Source organism: Danio rerio, chromosome 7 (assembly GCF_052040795.2).
Source record: "Danio rerio strain M-AB ecotype USA chromosome 7, GRCz13ab, whole genome shotgun sequence".
Classification (NCBI taxonomy): Eukaryota; Metazoa; Chordata; class Actinopteri; order Cypriniformes; family Danionidae; genus Danio; species Danio rerio.
The window spans coordinates 8,032,194-8,044,199 of record NC_141027.1 but is presented as its reverse complement, the minus strand read 5'-3'; positions in this window follow the sequence as shown (position 1 = coordinate 8,044,199).

Sequence of the window (12,006 nt, the reverse complement as noted above, 5' to 3'; positions counted from 1 at the left end):
TGTTCCCTTTGAAGATTTACGCGTGTCCTCTGTATGTTTTCCATATCAAACTGAGAAGGGGGAGACTGCAGCCTTGATCAAACTTGCGAAGTCTTAACTTACAAGAAGAGGATGCGAGACTGAACTGTGTGTGGGCTACTTAATATTGAGGAAAAGCCCCAATCAGATAGGCGAACGTTTGCAGCCCCGCCTCCGTTTTCAGATGTCTCCATCTTTCCCCATCCACACTGAGACGGAGCAGCAGCGTTTTAGAATGAAAACGGCCTCTCCAGCGTTTCCAAAATGCTCCGTTTTCGGCGCTCGAGAACTCCGGCGTAGTGTGGACGGATGGCGTAACCGTAGCAAAACTTATGCGTTTTCAAACTAAAACGCACTAGTGTAAACGGGGCCTAAGTCTGAGGCTGGGGGTGAATAGTGGATTTGACATGAGGTAGAAGTGCGGGGGCAAATCGTGGATTGTTACGTAGTTAGGGGGTGAGAAGGTAGGTGCTGTTCTATGTGAAGTCAGCATCCGAGGCTGGGGCGTAGGGTGGGTTGGTACAAAATTAATGAGATCGAAAGAAGGGTTGTATATTAAGTTGAAGAGGAAGGCCCTTGAAACCCATATATTTACCGGAACATTATATCTAATTTGGGAGCCACTATAAATATGCGGCAGCCACTGGGAGAGTTAGGATGACTGACAACTGTATGTTGATAGTCATATACTTGCGTGTATTTTTGAATATAATCACTTTTATTTAAAAGTCTAGGTTTAGTTAGTTACATTAGATTTAGTTTTTGGAGATATTGTATGTTTAAGAACTAACTAATGAGTGATTTTGTGGGCTTTATTGTGGGCACATTATGTAATTCTTCTCTCAAGATCAAAATGAAACAATCATTTAAACATTTTCTTTAAGCTACCTTAAGTACCAGATATAAATATGCTTCTAATAATAATAACAACTAGACATATACAAGGCACGTGTACAATGGCGAGGAAGTAAAACTGCAAACTTTAGGGGGAAGACTGTGAGGATTTAATACAACATTATTAATTATGCAGAAAAATTTAATTAAAACTGTATGTGGGAAAATTCATGTGAAAAAACAGGACACAAAGCTACATAGGCGAGAGTGGGGCACAAAGTAACACTTTTTGGTTTTGGCCAAATAATAAAGTAATAGGGTTAGACAAACCCTATTATTTTACCAACAAAACACAAGCCTCTCCTACAAATGAGCACTGAGATTATGATCGCCGGACTTATGGTTTCTGTGCAGTATTGCCAAAAGTGCCCAATAGTATCTGGATGCTGCCTTTATGGTGCATGCTGAGATTGCATCACTCAGCGATGCAATGTCAGACACAATGCACTCAAATGGAGCTAGTGACATCATTGTGAGGGGTAGGGTTAGGAGTGGGGTTAGTTGAGCCCATTAAGAAGCATTGAATGCAGCCCAAATTGCACTGCACCAGAACTGCATCCAGACACCTCTAAAAGTGTCAGGAGAAAAAATTTACTATTTACCCCACCTGCAGGGCAAGTTGTAACAGACAGAGGGTAAAACATGCATATAAAGGCAGATTTCACACAATTAATTTCAATTCAGTTTACTTTAAATAGTAGCTATATTTCCTCAGTACTTGGCTCTTTTTTATTCTACATAGCACAGCACGTTTACTTATTTATTTGTTTATCTATGCATAAACACATTTGGATTTATTTGCATTATTATCCATTATTACACAATGCATTTATTTGCATGTTTTAGCATTAAAATATCATTTTTTTCTGTAAAAAAATATTATAAGTTCTTAACATTACACTCAAAATTCTAAAATTATTTTGTTGGTTTAATTTGTGTCCAACTGTGTGTGGCTTATTTGTAACACCCTGTTACAACTAACCCCGTTGTGTCATGTTTTCCTCAAAACTGCCTAGCAGTCACTGTGTGTATTTTACATCTTTCAAAATGGTTTAATCTTTTAGCCTAGAAGGCGGTTATCACAACGATATTAGATATTACTTTTACAGATTTTTCAAAATAAAAAATATATTGACTGTAATAAAAAATACTATTATGCTGCAAAAAGCTTTCTCCTGTGCAAACTTTTGCAATAATTGGCAGGAAGACATCTGCTGACACTGGTAAAAACTTTGGAAGCATGCCATGGTTAACCCCAAGTAAATACCCTAAAACTCTGTGTTACATTTTACCCTGCATTACTTCGGTCCCGTGCTCCCCTATATCTTTACACATTTACACATCTTTAACATTTGTTTATTTAATACATTGAAAAAGTATTAAATAGACTATTAAATTGTTAATACAAAAAAATTATTACATAATGAAGATTTGATTACATTTTGAGAAAATTAGTACATTATAAATGTTACAAAATGTGAGTAGTTTGATGGAATAAAAGACAGGATAGATCCAAATGCTGTCCAAACATGTTAATTAAACAGTCCATGCAAGAGAAACAAAACCAACCAATGAAATGGGGAAACTAACAGATATCACAGGGGTAACGAAAACAACAGACAACAAGAGACTAACACAAAATGGCATATATATTGAGGAAAACAAACAGACTAAAAGATGAAGGGATGGAGACAATAAATTAATTGTCAAATTCTGAGTCACAAAAAGTGACTAAAGTTAACTAACGTGAGGGCGAAATAAAGGAAGACGGTGTGGATGTAACAATGAACAGTCAATGAATAATCATTACAATTATAATGTAACAGGTATGGCATTATGTCAAGTTTTTACATGCAGTTATTACACTGAGTTGCCAATATAATTCAGAATACCATATCATATTTCTTACACAGAATTAAAAAAAAGTTAATTGCATATTCATATCATGAATTTTGACTTTTTTTCTTGTAATTCTGAATGTACTGTAAACTCATAATTCACATTTATTCTCAGCTATACTTGTTTTTAATGTTGTAATGAGGGAATATAAATGAAGTTTATCCTTAATCCAAAACCAATTCATAAATTATGATTGTTATTGTTGTGGTGGTGATGGAGGTGGTTGGTTATTGGGGCACTTTGTTTCAGTTACATATTACTTGCATGTATGGGAACATTATGATTTTTATCAATAATAAAAGTATTTGGATTGTTAAATGAAATAATAAATCAAACTAATCAATTGTTGGACTAGCATTGTCATTACTGATCAAGAGAATCACACACGCAACATACAGCAGAAGTGTTAATACTTTAAGGTTGATTTGCTCTCTAGCACGTATATCTTATCAGTGGTGCATTTCCGATTGCCAAATAGTTGCAAGTTGCATCATTACAAACATTGTTCGTTGATTTGTCGTTTCCTAAATCCATCGTTCCGATGACTAATTCTCTACGTGGTGCGAAGAGCTGAAAGGAAGCGCATTTTTCAATTTTTTTGTGTGTATTTTTGCTGACGTGATTTGGATTTTCGATGTTTTTGATTAACTTTCGTTTGTGTAAAATTCCTTTGCACCACATTGCCCACTTTTAAGAATTCTTTGATTTCTGTAAAGTTTTTTTATTTCGTTTGATTTGTTTGTTACTTTGATGGCTCAGCTCTTTCCAGTCATCTTGAGCTGAACCTCTCAAGTTCAACTCTTTTTGCAGAGCAAGGTGGATATGGAAGATGCCGTACGACTTCTATCTTGCAAACACGTTGGAAATTTATTGTTAGAGACCCCAGGTAAGAGGTGAAAGCCATCTTTTGTTTTTATTTAATCATCAGTTGAGAATGGGGAAGAATACGGCGCACGGTGCTGAAGAGTTTTCTTTTATTTGCATATGCTTTCTTGCTAGGTAAGGAGTTATTCATGAGTTAGAATAGTTTTGGTATTTTTTTATTTGACTTTACTTGTCTCTTTACTCATACTAATATGTTGTTTGTTTTTAAACTTGCTATTTTATTTAAAAAAAAATTATATTGTAAATATTTATCTTTTTTGTTTGTATATTTCTGCATTTATATGGTTTCTACTTTTGTACATTTTAAGTGAAGTTTATTCATAAACTTATTTCGAGAGGATCACGTGCTTATGATTGACACGGCTGGCCCCGAGTCAAGCTAACGAATGAACCACCAATCAGGCTATTCCTAACCCAGTATAAATAACCAAACATCCTACCTTTAGTCATCATCGTTTTGAAGAAGCAGCTCCATTGCAGCTAGCTCCGTCGAAGAACAAAAATGGACAACCAAAGCAGCAGCAAAAGCAGCAGCAATAACAATAACACCAACCCCTAGAGCCCCGCTCTCCTGGAATCCTTAATCCAGCCCCGCCAGGCTCCCTCGCCGAATCCGAGGCTCCGATTAGAGGCCGAAGAATCACTCGGTCTACTTCCTCCCGATTACTGAGCCACCAAGGATCCCCTTCTCCATCTGCATCGAGACAACACATCACTTCTCCCGCTTCATCATACGCCTCCGCAATATCATCACTGGACATAAACAAAAGATTCACCATACCAGAACTTCGGAAGCTCCTTGCCGACAACGGAATCAACACCCCCCACACACTACATAAACAACAACTCCTAGATCTGTACCACACAGTCGCTAGAGAAACCCACCTTCTACGTCAACTCCAAGAGGAAATTCCCGGAGTAGCAGCACACGTCACGCCCCTTACCCGCAGCCTTCACTCGCTCAGCCTGGGAAAACTGCTAAAAAGAAAGCATCCAAAAGAAGCCACGCCCCCAGCCGCACATCACCAGGACCGAACCAGCAAGAAACTCAGACATTCATTCACCCTTCCAGCTCTCAACTACAAGACTTCCAACCGGACAATAGATCTCTCAACTGGCCACCAGCACCCCCTTCTAACCTTTCTTTAAGCCCACCCCTTCCTGCGACTCTAACTCTCCCACAAACACAAAATGTATCTTATACTTCTAACCCCCTTGCCCAAACCCATTCTTTTTCTCCTAACCCTCCCCTCGTCTCTTCTTCCATCTCTACCGGTCCTCATCCTCCAGCTAATATTCTCTCTTCTTTTCCTCCCCCTCCACCTCTCACCGCACTCCCTAGCACAGACGCTTCCCAGTGTCCTGCACCCGTTCCAGTCGCACGCCCCATATACACGCTCTACACAGCTTCACTCCTCCCTACCCCGCCCAACGCACTGGCTTTGGAACCTCCCTCAGTCTCCAGTTCAGCAAGAGCTCACATCCTTTCAGGTGCTGACGTGGACCTTTTCACCCTCCTTTCACCCATAACACCTCCCTCGGCAGAACGACAGGTAGATTGCGGCGAATTTTCCATCACACTAAAACCACCCACTAGCACACAATCATGAACCTTATCTTTAGCAGAATTCATCATAGCCTTTTCTTGCTTCACCGAAACCATCTGTTCAGTATTCCCCCATAGGAGGCGCGAGCTGAACGATGGGGGAACTTTCTTATGGGGGAACTCATTTCTATACATACCATAAACTTTTCTCCGCAAAATGTGCAATACGCCTCACCCAGTGGAAACAGCTCGTTTACTGGGGCGCTATTGATACAGATCTACATAATAGAGTATTTTTAGGATGCCGCAATCTAACCTGCGCGGTCTGCCGTTCCTTACTCCACCCCACCACTTCATGCCCGCTTGTCACTCCCTCTTCCGATTCAGCCAGCCCAGCTCCCAGATCCACAAGTTACGTCCCTCGCCCCACCACTTCTAACATTCCCTCTCTCCTTTCCCCTTCTCTTTTTTTCAAAACTGCCAAAATTTTAACATAGGCAGATGCTTTAGAAACCCTTGCAAATTCTTGCACTCATGCAACTACTGCGGCGGCGCGCACGCGCGCACCGTCTGCCCCGTATCAAGAGCAAATAAAAAATCTAGAAATTACCTTTCGACTCCTGTCTGTCTCACGGATTCAACCCAGGCATTTCAGCTCTCCCTTCTTACAATCTGGTCTGCCCTAATCTGCTCTCCGCTACAGCCGAGCCCGAAATCGTTGATCAATTGATTAAAAAAGAAGTAGAAAATAACTTCATGATTGGGCCTTTCTCCGCTCCTCCATTTAGCTTTTACCGAATTAGCCCAATAGGCATCGCCACCCGCAAATTCTCCGGTAAAAAACGCTTAATTATCGACCTGTCAACTCCCCATAATTCATACTACCCGAGCATTAACAGCACTATCCCGCCAGACGAATTTTCTCTAAATTACCACGACATAGACCAAGCTATCTCCCTAATCAAAACCGCCGGTCGCAACGCTTGGCTTGCTGAAGTAGACATCACTTCAGCATTCAAAATAATGCCGATCCACCCCGACTTCTGGCACCTTTTCGGCATTCAGTGGCGCTCAAAATTTTACTTCGCAGTCTGTTTAACTTTCGGTTGTAGAAGTAGCCCTAAAATATTCGACATGCTATCCGAAGCCTTATGCTGGATCTTGTCAAATAATTACGGCATTCCCTACCTTATCCACCTGTTGGATGACTTTCTTATTATCTCCCCTCCGTCCGCGCTTCCAGCTAAAAACCTCGAGATCACCCAAAAGGTTTTCGCCGAGCTTGGCATCCCACTCGCCACAGAGAAAACCTCCGGACCTGACACTTCAATCGAATTTCTAGGAATCAACCTAGATTCCAAGAAATTCCAAGCTTCTCTCCCCAAAGAGAAAAGCGACCGCATTATTACCGATTCAGCCTGCCTTCTCGATAAACAAGAAAGCAAAAAACGCGAACTCCTTTCCATTCTCGGACACCTAAATTTCGCCATGCGCATAATTCCCCAAGGTCGCCCCTTCATTACTCATCTCCTTCAGCTCGCTAATTCAGTTGCCGGTCTAGACGATCTCATTTCCCTATCCAAATCCAGCCGCGAGGAGCTTAGTTTATGGATTTCCTTCCTTAAACTCTGGAACGGCTGCTCCTTTTTCTACAGCAATCTAATCTCATCGCCCGTAGATATTAACTTATTTACGGACGCCACTCCCTCCATCGTGTTTGGAGGATTTTACCAGGGACGCTGGTTCACCTCCACCTGGCCCCAAGAAATGATTGACAGTACCAACACGCACAATCATCCGCTCTATTCGAATTATACCCGATAGTAGTCGCCGCTATATTATGGGGAGACAAATGGACCTCTTCCAGCATCCTCATTCATTGCGATAACGAAGCCACCGTGCAGTGCATCAATAAAGGGCGCTCTCACTCCACGGCGCTAATGCCTTTATTAAGCCGGCTCATCTGTACAGCAGCCAGAAAACAATTCATTATAACTGCTAAACATGTTCCTGGTGTTAAAAACCAAGTTGCTGACTCACTGTCTTGCTTTTGTTTCCAGAAATTTCGGCTGTTAGCACCAGAAGCGGATCTTCACCCAACCCCAGTCCCTCACTATTCACAACTGATATTACCATAAACCACCCCCTCTACAAGCTCTGTGAAACTTCACTGTCCCTCATTCTTAAAGCTATAGCGCCCCGGACCCTGCAGTCATACCTGTCAGCATGGAATACATTTAAGTACTTCCACTCCACGTATCAAGCCCAATTTCCAGATTTTTCCCTTCTCTCCATAACCTCATTTATCTCCTACTTGCACACCATTAAGAATATCCAAGCAAGCTCTATTAAAAGTTACCTAAGTGGCATACATTTCTTCGATAAATTAATTCACGGAGCCCCTTCTGATGCCATCACTAACACACAAACCAGCCTTCTTAAAAAAAGCATTTAGAAAATCAATCCATCTTCCCCAGATCCCAGACAGCCCATTACCCTCAGTATACTTTCTAAATGCATCTCTACCCTCCGCAAAGGCTATCAGTCCCCACACACAGCCCGTACGCTCGACGCTATGTTTGATCTAGCGTTCTTTGGATTTCTCAGGTGCTCTGAGATAACTATTACTTCCAGTTTCAACCCAAGCATCCACCCCACAATTTCAGATTTAACTTTGTTGGACGGAGAAACCTTCTCCTTCTTCATTAAACAAAGTAAAACCGATCAGTCCAGAAATGGACACTTCATCTACATATTCGACCTCCCCTCCCCCACTAACCCCTTCCAAACACTCCTAGCTTTTTCTCACTACAGGAAAAGTCAGAATTCCAACTCCCTGCCCCCGCTGTTTGAGGACGAAAATAACCATCCAGCTACTCGCTACTAGTTCCAAAAACACTTAAAAGACGTCCTCCGCCTTTCAGGGTTCCCCCCAGACTCCTTTTCAAGCCATTCCTTTAGAATCGGAGCCGCCACCACAGCAGCCCACAAAGGGCTTTCACAACAGCAAATTCAAACACTGGGCCGATGGTCCTCAGACGCCTTCAAATCATACATCCGATTTAGCCACTTTCACCTCAAAGCCGCCCAGCAGACCCTCATCAGCCGCCACCATCCTTCCAGTAGCTAAGCAATAGCACTTAACACACCCCCACAAGCCATTAAGCCATTAGCGTTCTGTCTTCTCCTAGCTCCCCCCCCCCCCTTTTTCTGCTCTCCCATCTTAATCCTACTGCAGGAGTCCTCACTGCCCCAACCTCCTGACTCCTGCAGGACACCGACCCTAGCTACACTCCAGTGTAGAGTACCCTTTGTACCCAGTGTAGAGTACCCCATCCCTTTCCCGACTCCAACGAGAGATTGGCCCCGCAGCTCTAACTCCAGCAGGAGTGCCCTCGAGCATCGATTCCCGCAGGAATCAGTTACTGCCCCCGCCCGGCCCTTAGAGAGAAAAAAAAAATTTCTTCCTTCTAGCGTCGATGCTCCGCTTCCTTTAGCGTTGAAGAACTCCGCTCTTTCTTCCTTCTAGCGTCGATGCTCCGCTTCCCTTAGCGTTGAAGTACTCCGCTCTTTCTTCCTTCTAGCGTCGATGCTCCGCTTCCCTTAGCGTCGTAGTACTCCGCTCTTTCTTCCTTTTAGCGTTGATGCTCCGCTTCCTTTAGCGTCGTAGTACTCCGCTCCTTTTATTCTAGCGTGATGCTCTGCTTCCTTTAAGCATAGAAGTACTCCGCTTCTCCCCCTCAGCAACAAGGGCTTGCTTCCTACAGCTATAAGTCCCTTTGCTTCCCTGCTTCCCCCTTTTCTTTTCTCAACACTGTTACTTCGCAACTCTCTACCTTCTAGCAAGCCTTCAAGCTTCATTTCTCCTTCCTGCATAGACCCTCACTCCCCAGCTCCGACACCCGCCGGTGTCGTCCCTGAGCTTGGCTCCCGCAGGAGCCCATGGCCCTCCCCGCCGGAGTCTTCACTGCCCCGCCCAGCCTTGCCCAAAAAATCGACTCCAGCGGGAGACTCACCCCGCAGCTAACTCCGCAGGAGTTCCCCAAGCTTGACTCCAGCAGGAGCAATCCCCGCTAGACTCGCCCCCCACCCCCCCACCTCCCTGTTTTTCATCTTCTCTATGTTATTTCCAGCAGCCGGATATGGCAGCGATCTCTTGCCTTGTGGGGGGTTCTTCAATACGCGGCTGCTGTCCCGAGCAAAAAGCATCTTGGGGGGTCCTCGAGATCTACCCGAGTCAAACTCCCTTCTCGCCCTGCAACGGAAGGGAGCTCCGGGCTCGAGGATCTTTTGAGCTTGGGGCTCTCTCCCGGGACAGCATGCCAAACTAGATTATTACCAATCATCAGCTAAGTGTGAACTCTTGAATTGAAATTTATTCATAAACTAATTTGGAGAGGATCACGTGCTTATGATTGACACGGCTGGCCCAGAGTCAAGCTAACGAATGAACCACCAATCAGGCAATTCCTAACCCAGTATAAATAACTGTTACATATTGAGTAACATTAATTGTGACAATGCAAGTGTGTATTGTTCCTGTGTGTTTCCTCCATTATCTATCTCTTTCTCTCTCTCTCTCTCCACATGAGCGGAGATTAGGTGCAGCTGTGAGAGGGGCGGCGCCAGCTATAAAGGCACGCCGTTGACGCTCCTTATCGAGTTCTCTTCCTGTTTCCCCTCGCTTTTGTGTGTGTCTGAGCAGCTTGCTCTGAGTTCTCTGTGCGGCAGTGATTTGTCTGAAACCTTTTGTTCAAAGTAATACGGTGAGATACTCTGTTAAATACGGTAATAGGACGGTAACCTGCATTAGCGGAGGCTGATTGTGTAATGCTCTTCTCCAACCCTGTTTCAAAGTCATCTGGTGAGATACTCTGTTAAATATGGTACTAGGACGGTATCATGTGTTAGCTGTGGCTAATATTTACCTTAATGCTGAATGATCAACGGGAAGGCCCTTTTTCTTTTGTTCAGTTTTCTCCTGTTTTGTGGTTAGTTATGGAGGTTAGAATTGTATGCTTTATTTATGGAATTTTATTTTTGGTATAGGTAAGAGGTTTAATATTAGGTAGCATACCTTGTTTTGTTTGTTGTTTTGGCCTTTTTGTTCCTTGATTCTGATTTTGATCTTTTTGTTTAATAAATCTGATACCCCTTATTGACAACTTGGCCTGTGTGTGTGTGCTTGGGGAACAGGAACGGGGACTCCGGGTGACCACTTTTTATAGCGGTCATCCTTAAACTTATGTGCGTAGCGGGGTGCATCCGCTACGTAACATAATTGGGGGCTCGTCCTAAACTTCGTGTGAAAGCTCGTCTGCCTTTTGTTTGTCTGCGCATCAAGTTAGGTGAGTAAAACTTTTCTCTTTACATCGTGTCGTGAATTGTGTTAAAACTTTGGGTGTGGGGGTAGGAAATATGGAAGCTGAAGTGAAAGCTTTTATTGATTCTCCGTCGTTAGAGCAATTAGATCGCTTCCGAAAAAAAGATTTGCTGCAAGTGGCAGAAATCTATAAAATATCCGTTTCATCTGGTGCAGCGAAAGCTGAAATTAAAGCCGAACTTCTCTCTGAACTGACATCACAAGGCGTCTGTTCAGAGGAGCTCGAAGCCGCTGCTTCCCCTGCAGCAGATTATGACGTGAATGTGGCACTGAAGTTAAAAGAACTCGAGTTTAAAATTAAACAACAAGAATATGAGACTCACTTGTTACGTATTCGCGAATTAGAACTACGCCAGGAAGCGAGAGAAGTACAAACTGCTGAGAGTAGTCGTTTCAATCCAAGTCGATATATGAAACTCGTTCCTCAATTTAGAGAGTCGGAAGTGGATGCTTATTTTATTGCTTTCGAGATAGTGGCAGGCAAATTGGGCTGGCCAAAAGAAATGTGGGCGATTATGCTGCAGAGCAGTTTTGTGGGCAAGGCGCAGGAGGTGTGCTCCGCGTTGTCCATGCAAGATTCGCTCAAATATGACGTGGTTAAAGCTGCTGTATTGAAGGCTTACGAATTAGTGCCAGAGGCATATAGGCAGAAGTTCAGGGGCCATATTAAAAAAGCGCAACAAACCTTTTTAGAGTTCGCTCGTGATAAAAAGACCATGTTAGAAAAATGGTGCACGGCATCTGAGGTTACCACTTTTGAAGGTTTTGTAACTTGAAAATTTTGTTGGAGGACTTCAAGAATGGTTTGCCTGAGAATATGGTGTTGTATTTGAACGAACAAAAAGTCACTACCCTGTCTAAAGCCGCTACACTGGCCGATGAGTACTTACTCACTCACCGCGCTGTCATTCCTGCAGCCCGCCCGCATCGAAATTTTAAAGTGGATAGTGAGAAAGATTTCACAAATACGTGTCCCGTGAAGCCAGAGACTGCCCGCACGCGAGCACCTGTGGGTGGAGTGAATAGTCGTACAGAAAAATGACTTTGTTTTTATTGCCTTGATCCGAATCATTTTATTGCGGAGTGCAAGGCATGGAAATTAAAGAATGCGTCCGGTAGAACTAAAAGTGTCGCACATGCAGTAATTGAACCTCGAATGATGAAAGCTGCGAACACTGGGCTGCACAATGATGTCTTCAAGCCTTTTCTGCTAGAGGGCTGGGTTTCCACGTCTCCAGGGGAGACCGTGAAAGCCGTATCCATCTTGTGGGACACTGGTGCCGCCCACTCCTTCATTCGGGAGAGCATTCTGCATTTGTCGGAGAGGACTTATACTGGTTCAGATGTTTTAATTCGCGGAATTGAACTGGGTTGTGTGAAA